Raw genomic sequence first — 18,801 nt, forward strand, 5'->3', positions numbered from 1 at the left:
CTCGCGCGCTGGATCGTGGGTTACCCAGGCCACCAATGGAATTAAATTTAAACCCATCAGCATTCTGAAAGAGATTTCCTCTCCCTTTAGTGCTTCCTCTTATCTAAAGTACAGGCTCAAAATGTATTTCTATCCTTATTTGTCCAATGACATTTTGAATTTACTTTTCATTCTAATTGGCTTCGATTACAGACATCATATTCAAGATCACAACAACTTTCTGCCTAATGTAACGACAAATATGTTCCCTGACGGTTTTCTTTGTTCTTTTATATCATTCACAACGAACTCGTGCCATTGGTTCACAGAAACATTTTATTTTCATTTACTCTATAGAAACCGATCATGATTTTAATCACCTCCCTGAAAATTCCTCTCAACCTTCGCACTGACTTCAAATGGTATGAATGCAGGAAGTATGAATTTAATTTCTATGTTCTGTAATTACATAACAAGTGAGCTGCTGCAGAGACAAGCAGAGTTAATGGCAAATATTTCAGAACAACATCTGCCCATTAGAACAGGTTGAAGTTAGAAATGTAATACATTACAGGCAAATGGAGAGGAGAGGGGCTCATGTGAAAAAGAACGAAATGGAATATCTGTGACATGTACAGATGCATTAAATAATAAGAATTAGTTACACGGTGAAAGGGATAATCACCAGATACATAAAGTAAGAAAAATCTGAATGGAGGAGAGGTGCTCTGAACACCAGGAAAGACCCAGGACAGAATGATCCATGTGAGAGTGAGATGCAGAATGAAAATGGCAGGTGACTAGAAACTCTTATCAGAAATTCAATCATCGTTGTGAACTGATTGGAAATGTTCCAAGTGTGGAAGATGGGAGCGACACACTTGAGAACCCTGCCTGCCATAGAGCGGTGAGAGGATTGGTTGAGGAAAGAGAAGAAATATCAGAAGTTCCTGAATGGAAGGTCGTATTATCTTTCCTCACAGTTCAATGTCTATATGGAGGAGAATTAGCTTTTGCAACATTATATTTTTTTCTAAAATTTCACTGCTCATGATGTGCTCGACATTGGTAGATTGAGTGACTGCTTTGTGGAACATCTCCCATCAGTCCAGAAGCATGTCTCAGATCCAATCTTGAACGAGAATCCTAAACCTAAATAAAGAAAACTAGGAAGGTATGAGAGGTGAGTTTGCTAAAATAGATTACGGATTAATACATTCATAAAATGGCATAATGGTCGATAGGCAATGGCTAATATTTAAGGCATAGTTGTATGTAATGAAAGAGTTATACATTCCTTTCTGGCACGTAAACATAACTGGAAAAGTGGCCCAATCATGGCTCACAAAATAAATTAAATAGTATTGGATCCAAAGAAGAATATGAGAATATAAAAGCGTGGAGCAGCAGTAGGCCATTTGTCACCTCGAGCCTGCACCGCTATTCAAAAAGAACATGGCTGATCTTTTCATGAACACTTTACACAAATGATCAGTCGGTCCATTCTCCTTTGCCTGTGTCTCCTGACAGTCTCTTGCTGATTTTATATGTGTCCCATTCTTGGTGTGTTAAGCATGGAATTGTGCCGCCAGGCGGAGCTGCCTCATTTTCTGACATTAAACAGCAATGCAACAGTGAAATTTTGTCCTGCTACAGCGCAGCAATAATAAGCAGGAAGCTGTAAGCTTATAGCAGAGTGGCGCAGCGGAAGCGTGCTGGGCCCATAACCCAGAGGTCGATAGATTGAAACCATTCTCTGCTGTTCACCTTTTCAGGGGGAGTTTGAAAGAAAAACATTTCGCATTTCCCCACAAACATATATTTTATTTCTTTGCAGGAAACAGTTATTTTCATCAACTCTCGCTTGCAGATCACAATTTGATCTGCAGCAAGCTCACTGCTGTAAATGCTACAAACAGCTTTCCCACTTTCCTCAGGGCAGTTCTGACAGTCAAATGACCTTTAAATCACAGAATCCCGACAGTGCTGAAAGAGACCATTTGGCCCATTGAAACTGCACTGACTCTCCGACCGAGCATCCCATCCATGTCATTTGGCCAGAGCCCCACGCACCCACCCCGCTAATCTACCTAACCTTCACTTTTTACCACACAAAGGCCAATCTAGAATGACCAATCCACCCAACCTGCACATCTTTGGACTGTGGAAGGAAGCCGGAGTACCCGGTTTCCAGATGTAACTTGCCTGGGTGAATGCAGCTCCAACAACACGAGACGTTTGACACTATCCAGTACAAAGCATCTGACTTAATTCGTTTCCCATCCACAAAGAGTCACTCCCTGCACCAAAAGTTAAAGTTAAAGTGTATTTATGAGTCACAATAAGGCTTATGTTACCATTGAGAGACAGTGTCAGCAGTGCACACCATCTACAAGATGCATTGCCAGAATTCGCAAAGGTGTATTTGACAGAACCTTCCAAACCCACCATGACGATAGCCTAGAAGGAAAAGGAAAAGCAGATGCATCAGAACAACACCACCTGGAAATCTCCCTCCAAGCCACTCATCATCAGGGCTTGGAAATATATCACCGTTCCTTCAGTGTCAGTAGGTCAGAGTCCAGGAACTTCCCACTCCCCAACATCCCCCCCCCCCCCCCCCAAAATAAACGCACTGTGGGTGTACCAAATGGCATTGGCAGCAGCAGTTGAAGATTGCAGTTCAGCACCGCCGACCCCAGGGCAATTATGGGTGGCAATAAATCCTGGCCGAGCCAGTGATGCCCTCATCCCATGAATGGATAAAGTAAAAAAAAAACAACTGATCAAAAAGGTTCCTCCCCACCTCTGCCTTAAAGGGGAGGTCACATCTTTCAAAAAAATCTCTGCTCTTCTGGTCACATTTTCAGTGTAATTCTGAGCACAATCAGGATTATTTAGTAAGTGTTGCCCCATTGCAGAATCACATTGTGCAGTAGCGACCAAAAGAGAAAATGCTGGAGAATCTCAGCAGGTCTGGCAGCATCTGTATGGACAGAAAAGAGCTGACGTTTCGATTCCAGATGACCCTTTGTCGAAGACCTTTGTCATCTTACAGATGCTGCCAGACCTGCTGAGATTTTCCAGAATTTTCTCTTTTGATTTCAGATTCCAGCATCCACAGTAATTTGCTTTTATTTGTGCAGTAGCGACCTGCCTGGTTATGTGTATGGTAGGATTTGTCGTCATGATCCACCATATTCCCGTAGGTATGGGCTGCCCAAGACACAAAATCAGTGTTGGAATCAATTCACATGTTTCAGTATCTGGTTTCATTCTGTATCTGAATTTGTCTGGTGTTGTTTCTGAAGGTGCCAGTTATATATATCTGGCAGCCACTTATAAAGTGTGTGAGTGTTGGATCATTCTAGACCTGTCAATGGCCTCTATATCTGTGAGCATTTTATATAAGTGTGGCAAACATCAGTAATTTTAAATCCCCTGCTGCTGTTTATGGAACATATGCTTTAATTCCCCTGGTACTGTTTGCAGAACATCAGCTTCATGCTGTTCCTGTCAGTGGAATTAATCATGTATGTAAATCTATGGTGCTGTTTAAAATTGTGTCTCACATTTGGGATTTTTCACTCACATCTCTCTCTATCTAATCTTCCATTTGTTTCCGTTGCTCTGTGTGAGCCTTTGGTTGTTTCCAAATCCCTCAGTGATACAATTGGTGTGTGTGTGGTTTATTTCACATCACTCAGACTCAGCTCCTGTGAGTGAGTGCAGTAAACAGCCTGTACTTTTCAGCTGTTGATGCTGAACATGTGATTCAGAACTATTCTCTTATTTATCAGTCTTTGGTATTTAGTGTGAATATGGGATTAATTAATTAACCTTCAATCTTTGGGACAAGTTATCTGTTTGGATTAATTCCAAATAACTTTCCAACACAGAAATAGGCAACTGATGCAGTAGGTTTGAAGCAAATAATGTGAGTGAGTTTCGGCCCAGCAATAAATCTCTGTCACTGTGAACACAATTGTGAAAGATAATGTATCCTTCAATCTGATACTGGATTGCTATGCAAGTTTCACTCAGGTTGTTCACATTGATTTGATCTGTGACAGTCTGATTCTGAGTAAGAATTTTGACATGAGTGTAAAATGGAGCTCAGTCTGGAATTGGTACAGTGTCTTCCATCTGGCTCAGTGTCAGTGAGGATTAGTTTATAATTTATGGTTCAGTTCATAGTCATCAAACTGAGATTGTAACCTTTAGTTTCATAATCTGGGTGAGCTTTCAACTGGAACCTGAGTTTGTATCTCAATTAATATTTGTGAGAACTCACCATGGCGATTAGTACTGCCAGTTCCAAACCCCTGATGTGGGTGATATGACTGGTATTTAACTGAAATTTCAAAGTGCATTATTAAGGTTAATTGTGTAACATTTAAGCAAAAAAACATTTTACGGTTTTATCAGATACTTAATTTGGAGCTAAGGCTGCTCTATTGTGGGATTGACACAGTGATGATCTGATAATGGTTTGGACTGGGATTTATGGATCCCTCTGTCAGCGGTATTGAGATTGATTTGATTTCTTATTGTGACAAGAAATAATTACTATGCTGTGAAAACTCTGGTTTCTTGCGCACTATACAGACTGAGCATACCGTTCGCAGAGTCTATAGGAGAGAAGGAAAGGAGAGGGTGCAGAATGTAGTGTTAAAAATCCTTCTACCAGGAGTGGGGTTCAAACCCATGCGGACATATGTCCATTGGATCTTAAATTCAACGCCTTAACCACTCGGCCATCCTGGTACGAAAACTAGACGTGATAGGGACACAGCGTCTGCCATTCCTGCTGTTTGATTGCTGGATTAAAAATGTGCCTCTGGAATCATTTCTGTTCTCGGAGACTGTGGAATTGTGAGAAGGAGCTGGGACATTCTTCCGTGTAACTCCTGTGGAGGAAATATCTGGTTTCTTCAAATATATATCTGTGGAAACAAAGTACATTTAAAATCTCAAATACTGATTCCGTCAGTTTAATCTCTATTAATAATCATTGTGAGCGATTTGCGAGGCTGCAGCCAGACTCGAGCTCTGATTGGACACTCATGTCAATCCAATTCTTCACCAATCGGAGAGCAAGGGAGAAGAAATGGGAGGTTTTGATTGGTTCACATTTTCAAATTGGAAAAACCCGCCAATTTCAGTGCAGGAAAAATACAAAACAACCGAACGCCTTAATGTTCAGGAAACTATTTCAATCTCACGCACGGATGAATTAACACCGCTCGACAATCACCAGGCAAGACTGTTCTCTTCCTGTTGGGGAGCACTTCAGCGGTCACGGGCATTCGGCCTCTGATATTCGGGTAAGCGTTCTCCAAGGTGGCCTTCGCGACACACGACGGCGCAGAGTCGCTGAGCAGAAACTGATAGCCAAGTTCCGCACACACGAGGACGGCCTCAACCGGGATATTGGGTTCATGTCACACTATTTGTAACCCCCACAGAGTTTCACTGGCTGTCTTGTCTGGAGACAATACACATCCTTTTAGCCTGTCTTGATGCTCTCTCCACTCACGTTGTTTTGTTTCTTAAATACTTGATTAGTTGTAAGTATTCGCATTCCAACCATGATTCATGTAAATTGAGATTGTGTCTTTATATACTCTGTTTGTGAACAGAATTCCCACTCACCTGAAGAAGGGGCTTGGAGCTCCGAAAGCTTGTGTGGCTTTTGCTACCAAATAAACCTGTTTGACTTTAACCTGGTGTTGTTAAACTTCTTACAATATTTTATGAGTAGCAGTGTTTTATGCTGTTCTTGTCAATTTGCTGATTGCAAATACAGTATTCTGTTTCCTACCTCTAGTTTCTTTGCTTCTCTGTTAGGTGACAACAAATCCGGGAAACATGACCTGAAGTGAGGAGAATGGAGAGGAGAAATTTCTTCACCCAGATCTTGGTCAATCTGTGGAGTAAATTTGAGATAGCTCTTTGGACTCAAGGGATCAAGGAATATGGGGGGAAGGCGGGAACAGGATATTGATCTTGATGATCAGCCACAATCAAAACGAATGTTGGAGCAGGCTCCAAGGGCCAAATGACCTACTCCTGCTTGTATCTTCTATGTTTCTATTTTTAATACTTCCTGATGGTCTGATGAAAGTGAAATCAGGTTTAGCAAACCTGTTGGAGATCTGAGGATGCAACTAACTGAATAGATCAGGAGTAACCAGCTGTTGTGGTATATTTACATTTTCAGAAATCCTTTGATAAGTTTCCACACAAGAGGTTAATAAACACAATCAGAACACATGGTGAATACTGGCCTGGATTGAGAACTGGTTAAAGGACAGAAAACGGAGAATAGATATAAATAGGTCATATCAAGTTAGCAGACAATGACAAGTAGGGTACAACAAGGATCAGTGCTTGGGCCCCAACATTCACAATCTGTATCAATCTTTGGAGAATGCACAAAATAAGGTGGAAGTGTGAGTTGTGAAGAGGAGGCAAAAACTCCTCAAGGGGATTTGAAGTGGCTAAGAGAGTGGGCAACAATTTTGCAGATGGAATGCAATGTGCAGAGTATTCCTTAAATGATGAGGGGCTTGAAAGTGTTGAAATTCAAAAGCACTTGTCTGTTCCTGTTCATGAGTTACAGAAAACTAATCTGCAGCTAGAACAAGCAATTAAAAAGGAAAATGGAATGTAAGCCTTTATTCCAAGATGTTTTGAATACGGGGTAAAGATGTTTTACTGTACTAAGAACAAAGAACAAAGAAAATTACAGCACAGGAACAGGCCCTTCGGCCCTCCAAGCCTGCACCAGCAATGCTGCCCGACTTAACTAAAACCCCCTACGCTTCCGGGGACCATATCCCTCTATTCCCATCTCATTCATGTACTTGTCAAAACGCCCTTCAAAAGTCACTACCGTATCTGCTTCCACTATCTCCCCTGGCAACGAGTTCCAGGCACCCACCACTCTCTGTGTAAAAAATATGCCTCGTATATCTCTTAAAACTTGCCCCTCGCACCATAAACCTATGCCCCCTAGTAATTGACTCTTCCACCCTTGGAAAAAGCTTCTGACTATCCACTCTGTCCATGCCTCTCATAATCTTGTAGACTTCTTTCAGGTCTCCCCTCAACCTTCGTCACTCCAGTGAGAACAAACCAAGTTTCTCCAACCTCTCCTCGTAGCTAATGCCCTCCATTCCGGGCAACATCCGGGTAAATCTTTTATGTACCCTCTCCAAAGCCCCCACATCCTTCTGGTAGTGTGGCGACCAGAATTGAACACTATATTCCAAGTGCGGCCTCACTATGGTTCTATAAAGCGTCAGCATGACTTGCCAATTTTTAAACTCAATACCCCGGCCGATGAAGGCAAGCATGCCGTATGCCTTCTTGACTACTTTCTCCACCTACATTGCCACTTTCAGTGACCTGTTTACCTGTACACCCAGTTCCCTTTGCCTATCAATACTCCTAAGGGTTCTGCCATTTACAGTACATTTCCTATCTGTATTAGACCTTCCAAAATGCATTACCTCACATTTGTCCGGATTAAACACCATCTGCCATCTCTCCGCCCAAGTCTCCAACTGATCTATATCCTGCTGTATCCTCTGATGGTCCTCATCACTATCCGCAAATCCACCAAACTTTGTGGCATCCGCAAACTTACTAATCAATCCAGTTACATTTTCCTCCAAATCATTTATATATATTACAAGCAGCAAAGATCCCAGCACTGATCCCTAAGGAACACCACTTGTCACAGCTCTCCATTCAGAAATGCAGAGTATTCCATAATTATATAGTCTTGCTGAGACAGCAGCTGGACTATTGTGTGCAGTATTGTTCTCCTTACCGAAAGAAAGATATGACTGCCATAAAGGGAGTGGAATGAAGGTTTACGAAATGAATTCCTTGGTTGGAGGGATTGTTGTATGAGTAAAAACAAGAAACACCAGGTGTTTATTTTCTGGCATTGAAAAGAATGAGAGTTGCTGACATTCAAGCATACAACAATCTTACAGGGCTCAATAGGGTAGAAGCAGGAAGTCTGCTTTCCCTGGCTGGTGTGTTTGGAACCAAAGGATACAAACTCAGAATAAGGGGTAGCTCATTTAGGACTGAGATGAGGAGGAATTATTTCACTGAGTGGGTGATTCTTTGGAATTATCAGTCCAATGGGCTGTGGAGTCTTACTTGTTGATTAAGTTCATGAGTGAGATGGATAGATTTCTACGTATTAGTAACATAAGAGGATATGGCGACAGAGCAGGGAAATGGTGCTGATGTGGAAAATCAGCCATGACCTCATTGTGTGACAATATGGGCTCAAAGAGCTGAATGGCCGACTCTTGCTCACAATTCACATCTTTAATTATGTTTCAGCATGGTCATCATTTTGTGACTGTAATTAATGAGAAATGAGTACAAGGTTCTTTTTGTATCCTGTCGCAATGTGACTGTGGCTTTAAATCGAGAGCAGAGCATGTCCACAGCTACTGACTGACCCTTTATTTCCCCAAAGACTTTCCACAATTGAAAAGCCACATGTCAGGTCAGAGATGGAATACTCTCCACTCACTGGGTAAGTGCATCTCCAACAACATGAAATAATCTCAAAAACAAAATAATATTTTGGGTTTCACTTGCACACCAGCTTCAGCATTTAATTCCTCAGCCACTGGTGCACAATGTGTACCATCCCTGAGATACACTGCAACAACTCAGTGAGGCTGAGTGTGGGACTCAATCTGCATCTCTCCATCTCTTTTAAAGAATGAGATTAATTTTGTGCCTGTAAGTATTGGACACTGTATACCAAAGAAATTTTTATCATGTATTTGTCTCTGTTGTCAGTCTGCATGTGTGAGATTAGCTGAACATGATTTTGTGACTCAGGTACTATGTCAGTCTCAGCTGTTGTATGTTAATATGGGGTTAATTCTGTTCCACAGTTTGCCATGAAGTCAACATGAGTTTGATTTCAGTTTTGCAGTCTTCAGATTTTGAGTAAGAACATGAGTGTGTGATTCATACTGTTTGGATCCATCCCTGGTACAGCAGCTTGAAGTTATTTTCCTTCTGCATCTCTGTTCCTGTGGTGCTGTGTATGACTACAGAATACATTCTGTAAATGTTACTTGCTGATATAGTGTGAGTGTGGAGTGAATTTTGTTTCACTTTTCCTCTGATGAACGTTTGGGTGTAAGAATCATTCTGTAGTTGTCATTCCCGAGTATGTTATGGAATTCCTTGTTCTTCCATCTGTCTCTTGGGAATTTGTGAATGTAGGACTAAATTTACATCTGTGATTCTCTCGTTATCGATGCGAGTGTAGGAATCAATCCTCATACAGTTGTTCCTTGTGATGTATTGAAATGTGGGATACTTTTGCACTTTAAATTTACATGCATTTCAGGCACTGTATTAGAAACTATTTATTTAAAACATAATGCATTGATATTTGTTTGCCATTTGATTCAATTTATCATATGGATTTGGGTACATTTTACAGTCATGGGTTTTATTCAGTAGCTGTTTTTAAGTTGTGCAAATGGTATTCAATTTATAGCTCTGTGAATGGTAACATTTGGATACATAACCTGGTAATTAATTACTGCAGTTTGTCGTAACAGAATTGTCATTGCATCTTTCAGTTTGACTCATTGAGGTTTTTGGATTGGTTTATAAAATGTATCAATGCCTATATTCTGAGGTAATTAATTGCAATTATTTTTAGTCTCACAACATCATTTTTTGCCTATTCTGGCTGTGAATTCTTATTCAATTTGTGACCAACATGACACAATGTCTTATATCTGTGAGTGGGTGTGTTTTGTTAAAGTCCTGTCATTGATGTATCTACCTGTCAGCCAAATGTAATATTGAGAAGTTTGCACTTGACACAAAGCTCAACGTGAATGTGTGTTGGAAGAAAGATACAAAGAAGCTTCAGGAGGATTTGGACAGAAGTAGTGAGAGGTTCAGAACATTGCAGATGGAATATCATGTGGAATGTGTGAGATTTTTCATTTTCGCAGAAGGAACAGATGTTCAGAGTATTTCTTCAATGCTAAGAGATTAGAAAGTGTCGATGTACAAAGGGACATGTGTATCCTCATTAATAAGTCAGTGGAGGCTAATAAAGAAATGAAGCAGGTAATTTGGAAGGTTAATGGTGCGTTGGTCTTTATTGCAAGAGGATCTGAGTACAGGAGGAGTCGTGAAGCCTTGGTTGAATTGTATAGCAGTGTTATTAGATTGCATCTGGAATACTGTGTGCAGTTTCGGTCCCCTCACCTTACGAAGAATATTATTGCCTCAGAGGGAGTGCAATGACCGTTCAGCAGATTTGTTCCAGGAATGGTGGGGCTGTCTTATGAAGAAATCCTGGGGAAACAGGGCCTGTAGTTCACAGAAACCAACAAAGTATTTAAAAGGGTATACATGGTAGATGCAGGCGAGATGTTTCCCCTGGTTGGGAGTCTAGACACAATTTTAAAATAAGGGCAAATCCTCTTTGGACCGAGATCTGCATTTCTTTTTACTCAGCGTTGTGAACCTTTGGAATTCTGTAGCTCAGAGGGCTGTGGAAGTTCACACACAGAGTAAACATTCATGTAGACATTGACAGATTTCTAAATCTCAATGTCAAAAAGGGAAATTGGGGATAGAGAGGGGAAAGAGCATTGAAGGGGATGGTCAGCCATAATCAGATTGAATGGTGGTGCAGGCTCAATGGGCTGAATGATCAACTCCTGATCCTATGTCCCACATTGGTGGGGAAGGAAATTTTAAAAAGCCTCTTTTCTTGTTCAACTCTTGGATTGAAAAGTTGTCTCTGACCTTGCAAACAATGTGGGGCTGAATACTTCTCTTTGTGACAGTGAACCCAATGAGTTGGCAGTATCTCTGTGCTCTGTGAATGATACTGGAACTGCTTTGTGCTGGAACTGGCTTGATGAAATTGTGCTTGTGCCGAGGAATCATCTGAGACCTTCAAATATCTGCCTGTAAAAAGAAAAATAACTAACTTAACTGAGGAACAGATGAAATAAGAGCTACAAAAGTTGTCGATATAACTTCACAAATCACAATTATTTAGGAACCTGGGTAAAAAGAAAACCATCAGCACAAACAATATTTGAGATCACTTCACTAATACACCAAACTGCTTTTGCTCACTGGGTGTTTGGGGCGAGTTTAAAACAATTTTGTGACATTCAGAAACAGCCCAATGCATGCACTGCTGATTGAGTTGAGCTGTGCGAAGCAGCAGTAACCTTTGCACGGGTCAGATATCTATTTCCTGCTCCCACTTTAAACAAATATCGAAAAATAAGCAAGCAGCCAATTTGTAAACCCTCTCCTTCCCACTCCAAACCTGCTGCCTGCAGTAGATCTTGTTTATACGGCTGCTCTCATGGTTATTGAGCAGCTACATTTCCGCTGTTCATTGTACAATAATAATAACAAACATTGGGAGATGGGAACTAAATGAGGCACCTTCCCGGCGGTTTGGGAGTGAAAACAGCAACAATGTTGAATAATGAGTTCTTGCCACTGTGGCCCCCTGGCCTTGTTCAGAACCTGTCTATGCATTGCCTCCCCCGTTAAGAACGTGGCTTTGATATTGCCTCCCCCTTCTCTCCACCTCCCCCAATTCTCTCCACCCCCCACTTCTGTCCATTCCCCCACGTCTCGCCCCCCCCAACCCCCATCACCCCCCCCACCCCCCTCGACCCCACCCCCACCCCCCCACCCCCCTCCCCACACCCCCCTCCCCACACCCCCACCCCCCTCCCCACCCCCCACCCCCCTCCCCACCCCCCCCACCCCCCTCCCCACCCCCCCACCCCCCTCCCCACCCCACCCCGCCCACCCCCCTCCCCACCCCCCCCACCCCCCTCCCACCCCCCTCCCCACCCCCTCCACCCCCCTCCCCACCCCCCCACCCCCCTCCCCACCACCCTCCCCACCCCCCCACCCCACCCACCCGCCTCCCCACCCCCCTCCCCCCTATCCACCCCCCCACCCCCCTCCCCACCCCCCCCACCCCGCTCCCCACCCCCCACCCCCCTCCCCACCCCCCCAGCCCCCCCCACCCCCCTCCCCACCCCCAGACTGACAGATACAGAATGAACTCCACACATCCATTCAGCACCAGAGACTGACGGATACAGATTGAGATCCGTGCACCTTTACAGCAGCAGATGTTAACAGGTACAGAGTTAAACTCACATTCCCACACAGTACCAGGCACTGACAGTGGATGAGAAGTTCACACTCAGACAAAGAAGCCCAGACTGAATCAATTTCACACTGACGTACAGTGTTAGAAAATGACAGTGACAGAGTGAATCTCTTTTAGATACAGTTCCAGAAAGTGACAAGTACAGAATAAGTTCAGCATGGTGCATGTGACACATGCACAGTTAATTCAACACTGCCTTCTATCCACAGGGAGAGAATCAATACACTCACTCACATGCCTCACGATCGAACAGATACACAATGAATCCCCAGAAACAAATGAGTCCAATACTCAAATATAGAATGAATCCAACACTCAAACATGGTCAGAGGAAGTCAGATACAAATTCACATAATGTACTCCATACTTACAAACAGTGAATTAATCCCACACAGACACACACTGTATCAGAGAGTGAGTAAATCCCATACTCACACACTCTGTCAGACAGTGAGTAAATCCCACACTCACACACTGTGTCAGAGAGTGAGTAAATCCCACACTCACACACATTACCAGAGATTCACAGTTCCGGAAGGAATCCCACACTCCCGCAAAGTCCCTCTGTGGAGAAGGGTCCCTCACACCGACAGCCAGGCGACATTTCCCGGTGGTTCTTTACACACTGAGAAACTGGCGCTGGAGATTCTTTGTGAAATGTATTTCCTGATTGTAGTAAGGGGGCTTGTGATTGGCGGAAACACCTCAATCTGATTGGTCTATTTACATATCCACTCAAATGAACCCCCGGTTAAGTGACTGTAATAACTTTCAAAATGTCCAATCACAATCTTTGCTTTCCCAATTCCTCATTAGCATAGTTCTGTGGGACTGTCTATTTAATCAGCGCTCGGAAGGGGTTTGCTTTATTTCTGTATGAAATTGAAGATGGCTGATGAGAAGAAACCAACATCGAAACCAGCTGCCAAGAAGGGGGCGAAGAAAGTGATTAAGAAACCGGGAACAAAGGGCGGCAAGAAGCGGCGAAAGTCGAGGAAGGAGAGTTACTCCATCTACATCTACAAAGTGATGAAGCAGGTTCACCCCGACACCGGCATCTCCTCCAAGGCCATGAGCATCATGAACTCAAAGAACAAGAACAAAGAACAATACAGCACAGGAACAGGCCCTTCGGCCCTCCAAGCCCACGCCGCTCCCCGGTCCAGGATTGAATCCTGAATCCAGGATCCCCGCCCAATTTTCCAGCCTATCTACATACCAATATCCTATCCACCGAGCTGTCCCCCACAGCTACGATGCTTTGTTCATTACAACCTATTAACTCACCCCCACCCCCCATTCCAGACAATGTGATCTCCAGTGAGAGGCGAAAACCCAGAGTGAAAAACCCCAGGGCCAATATGGGGAAAAAAAATCTGGGAAATTCCTCTCCGACCCCCTGAGGCGATCGAAACGAGTCCAGGAGATCACAATGGCCCTGATCGGAAAATGCTTCCCAACCCTAGTCATTTCCACTTCCACGAGAAACAAGGAACAATTAGCCCGCGCCGCTCCCTGGTCCAAACTAGACCACTCTTTTGTATCCCTCCATTCCCACTCCGTTCATATAGCTGTCTAGATAAGTCTTAAACGTTCGTGAACGATATTTTCGAGCGCATCGCGCGTGAGGCTTCGCGCCTGGCCCATTACAACAAGCGCAGCACCATCAGCTCCCGGGAGATCCAGACCGCCGTGCGCCTGCTGCTGCCCGGGGAACTGGCCAAGCACGCCGTGTCGGAAGGGACAAAGGCAGTGACCAAGGACACCAGCTCCAAGTAAAACTCCCCATGGACTGAAAAACACCCCAAACACAACGGCTCTTTTAAGAGCCACCCACAATCTCTGTGAAAAAGCTGCGCCATCTTTTCCCGGATTGAGTGAATGAGAAATGTCTTTCTGGAGGACAGAGATTTGTCCCGGTGCAGAATGCTGTGAATGGGGCTTCAGACCCGCCCCTTGCACACACTTTCACATTGGAGGGACAATCAAACTGAACTGAGAGCGGATGTTAAATTCCAGTCTCGGATTTATGATGGACAATGAGGAGAAACACCACATCGGAAGGTTGTTCTTTAGATTTAATGATAACTATATTCACAGTTTCGCAGCAGCAGAATTAAATTCATAATACGATTATTTATTCGTTATTTCGGGTGATCTGGGAGCCGCTCCCGGAACAGAGTAAAGACGGGAATGAAAAGGTTATTTTCGGGCTGATCTGTTTATTCCGCAGCTTTCCCAGAGGACGGAATCAGCGAGATTTCTGCACACACAGGACCGGAGTTCATTGCAGCGCTTTAAGGTCTGCCTCCCCCCGGCGCTCCCTATTCTCCGGACACAAAGCTGCCTGTTCCAACGGCGGGATCGGGCCGGGGATTCTCTCCGCACTTCCCATTGTAACATTCCCGGCCGATTTCAGGGGATAGGATCAGAAATCAGCCGTTTCTCTCTGTCCCTGTGAAGCCTGTGTGAAGGAGTTGGTTGGAAATCTCTCTGTTTCTGCTTTTCCACTGAGCTGAGATTTGCTCCGTTTTAAATTGCTGAACGGGGTCTGATTACCGCCGGTTACAGATAAGAGATTGAGAAATTCAAACTGTTCCTAAAATAGCGCCAGGATTCTGAGGGAAAATACAATAAACAGATTATAAAGTGTGAGATTGAAATAGTTTCCTGAACATTCAGGCGTTCCGTTATTTTGTATTTTTCCTGCACTGAAATTGGCGGGCTTTTCCAGTTTCAAAATGTGAACCAATCAAAACCTCCCATTTCTTCGACCTGGCTCTCCGATTGGTTAAGAATGTGATTGAAATGTGAGTGACCAATCAGAGCTCCGAGTCTGGCTGCAGCCTCACAAACCGCTCACAATGATTCTGAATAGAGATTCAACTGACGGAATCTGTATTTGAGATAGTGAATGTACTTTGTTTCCACAGACAAATATTTGAATGAACCATAATAAATGTGATATTTCCTCCGCACAAGTTACAGAGAAGAGAGTCGCCAGCACCTTCTCACACACAGTCCGTACATTGTCACTGACGGAGCTCATCAGTTCCACAGTCTCAGGCAGCAGAAATAATTCCAGAGACGCCTTTTCAAGTCACTGCTCAAACAGCAGCAGAGACAGGTGTTGTGTCCATATCATGCATCCGGAACAAGGTAGATGAACTTGGGGCGTGGATTGGTACTTGGGACTACGATGTTGTGGCCATTACGGAGACGTGGGTAGAACAAGGACAGGAATGGTTGTTGGACGTTCCGGGGTATAGATGTTTCACTAAGTGTAGGGAAGCTGGTAAAAGAGGTGGAGGAGTGGCATTGTTAATCAAGGATAGTTTAACGGCTGCGGAAAGGCACTTCGTGGGGGATCTGCACACTGAGGTAATATGGGCTGAAGTTAGAAATAGGAAAGGAGCGGTCACGTTGCTAGGAGTTTACTATAGGCCCCCAAATAGTAATAGAGATGTGGAAGAAGAAATTGCTAAGCAGATTATGGATATGTGTGGGGGTCACAGGGTAGTTGTCATGGGGGACTTTAACTTTCCAAATATTGATTGGAACCTTTGTAGGTCAAATAGTTTGGATGGGGCAGTTTTTGTGCAGTGTGTGCGGGAGGGTTTCCTGACACAATATGTGGATGGGCCGACTAGAGGTGAGGCCACATTGGATTTGGTACTGGGAAATGAACCGGGCCAAGTGTTAGATTTGGTTGTGGGAGAGCAATTTGGAGATAGTGACCACAATTCGGTGTCTTTTGTTATTGCAATGGAGAGGGATAGGGCCGTACGGCAGGGCAAGGTTTACAATTGGGGGAGGGGTAATTATGATGCGATTAGGCAAGAATTAGGGGGCATACGTTGGGAACAGAAACTGTCAGAGAAAGGAACTAATGAAAAGTGGAACTTTTTCAAGGAACAAATACTGGATGTCCTTGATAGGTATGTTCCTGTCAGGCAGGGAGGAAATGGCCGAGTGAGGGAACCATGGTTCACAAAAGAGGTGGAATGTCTTGTGAAAAGGAAGAGGGAAGCTTATGTAGGGATGAGGAAACAAGGTTCAGATGGCTCAATTGAGGGTTACAAGTTAGCAAGGAATGAGCTGAAAAAGGGGCTTAGGAGAGCTAGGAGGGGACATGAGAAGTCCTTGGCGGGTCGGATCAAGGAAAACCCCAAGGCTTTTTACTCTTATGTGAGGAATAAAAGAATGACCAGGGTGAGGTTAGGGCCGGTCAAGGACAGTAGTGGGAACTTGTGTATGGAGTCAGTAGAGATAGGCGAGGTGATGAATGAATACTTTTCTTCAGTGTTCACCAAGGAGAGGGGCCATGTTTTTGAGGAAGAGAAGGTGTTACAGGCTAATAGGCTGGAGGAAATAGATGTTCGGAGGGAGGATGTCTTGGCAGTTTTGAATAAACTGAAGGTCGATAAGTCCCCTGGGCCTGATGAAATGTATCCTAGGATTCTTTGGGAGGCAAGGGATGAGATTGCAGAGCCTTTGGCGTTGATCTTTGGGTCCTCGCTGTCCACGGGGATGGTGCCAGAGGACTGGAGAGTGGCGAATGTTGTTCCTCTGTTTAAGAAAGGGAATAGAAATGACCCTGGTAATTATAGACCGGTTAGTCTTACTTCGGTGGTTGGTAAATTGATGGAAAGGGTCCTTAGGGATGGGATTTGCGACCATTTAGAAAGATGCGGATTAATCCGAGATAGTCAGCACGGATTCGTGAAGGGCAAGTCGTGCCTCACAAATTTGATAGAATTTTTTGAGGAGGTAACTAAGTGTGTAGATGAAGGTAGGGCAGTTGATGTCATATACATGGATTTTAGTAAGGCGTTTGATAAGGTCCCCCATGGTCGGCTTATGATGAAAGTGAGGAGGTGTGGGATAGAGGGAAAGTTGGCCGATTGGATAGGCAACTGGCTGTCTGACCGAAGACAGAGGGTGGTGGTCGATGGAAAATTTTCGGATTGGAGGCAGGTTGCTAGCGGTGTGCCGCAGGGATCAGTGCTTGGTCCTCTGCTCTTTGTGATTTTTATTAATGACTTAGAGGAGGGGGCTGAAGGGTGGATCAGTAAATTTGCTGATGACACCAAGATTGGTGGAGTAGTGGATGAGGTGGAGGGCTGTTGTAGGCTGCAAAGAGACATAGATAGGATGCAAAGCTGGGCTGAAAAATGGCAAATGGAGTTTAACCCTGATAAATGTGAGGTGATTCATTTTGGTAGGACAAATTTAAATGTGGATTACAGGGTCAAAGGTAGGGTTCTGAAGACTGTGGAGGAACAGAGAGATCATGGGGTCCATATCCACAGATCTCTAAAGGTTGCCACTCAAGTGGATAGAGCTGTGAAGAAGGCCTGTAGTGTGTTAGCTTTTATTAACAGGGGGTTGGAGTTTAAGAGCCGTGGGGTTATGCTGCAACTGTACAGGACCTTGGTGAGACCACATTTGGAATATTGTGTGCAGTTCTGGTCACCTCACTATAGGAGGGATGTGGAAGCGCTGGAAGGAGTGCAGAGGAGATTTACCAGGATGCTGCCTGGTTTGGAGGGTAGGTCATATGAGGAAAGGTTGAGGGAGCTAGGGCTATTCTCTCTGGAGCGGAGGATACTGAGGGGAGACTTAATAGAGGTGTATAAAATGATGAAGGGGATAGATAGAGTGAACGTTCAAAGACTATTTCCTCGGGTGGATGGAGCTATTACAAGGGGGCATAACTATAGGGTTCGTGGTGGGAGATACAGGACGGATATCAGAGGTAGGTTCTTTACGCAGAGAGTGGTTGGGGTGTGGAATGGACTGCCTGCAGTGATAGTGGAGTCAGACACTTTAGAAACATTTAAGCGGTTATTGGACAGGCACATGGAGCACACCAGGATGATAGGGAGTGGGATAGCTTGATCTTGGTTTCAGATAAAGTTCGGCACAACATCGTGGGCCGAAGGGCCTGTTCTGTGCTGTACTGTTCTATGTTCTATGTTCTATGCCCAGCTCTCGTACCAGGATGGTCGAGTGGTTAAGGCGTTGGATTTATAGATCCAATGGGTTTGAACCCCACTCTTGGCAAATGGATTTTTAACACTACATTCTGCACCCTCTCCTTTCGTTCTCCCCTATCTACTCCATGAACGGTATGCTTTTTCTGTATAGCGCGCAAGAAACAAGATTTTCACTGCATACCAATTCATGAAACAAGAAGTAATCAAATCAAACTCTGTACCATCGAGTCATAGAGGTTTACAGCATGGAAATAGGCCCTTCGGCCCAACTTGTCCATGACGCCCTTTTTTAACGGCTAAACTAGTCCCAATTGCCCGCACTTGGCTCATATCCCTCGATAGCCACTTACTCATGTAACTGTCTAAACGCTTTTTAAAAGACAAAATTTTATACTCCTCCATTACTACATCTGGCAGCTCGTTCCAAACACTCACCACCCTCTGTGTGAAAAAATTGCCCCTCACTTCCCTTTTGTACCGCTGCCCTCTCACCTTAAACCTATGTCCTCTAGTTTTAGACTCCCCTACTTTTGGAAAAAATATATTGACTGTCGAACTGACCTGTGCCCCTCATTATTTTATGGA

The 18,801-nt window shown here is 44.1% G+C and overlaps 1 protein-coding gene and 1 non-coding gene across 2 annotated transcripts in view; one reads left to right on the forward strand and one right to left on the reverse strand.

Moving 5' to 3' along the window:
• LOC144482317 (uncharacterized) overlaps positions 1-18,801 on the forward strand; it is a 474,174-nt gene that overhangs the window by 183,511 nt on the left and 271,862 nt on the right. The gene's annotated exons all lie outside the window — the stretch shown is intronic.
• Positions 4,664-4,746, reverse strand: trnal-uaa (transfer RNA leucine (anticodon UAA)). The gene has a single exon. It is a non-coding gene; the product is annotated as a tRNA-Leu (tRNA).

Source organism: Mustelus asterias, unplaced genomic scaffold, assembly GCF_964213995.1.
Source record: "Mustelus asterias unplaced genomic scaffold, sMusAst1.hap1.1 HAP1_SCAFFOLD_35, whole genome shotgun sequence".
Lineage (NCBI taxonomy): Eukaryota > Metazoa > Chordata > Chondrichthyes > Carcharhiniformes > Triakidae > Mustelus > Mustelus asterias.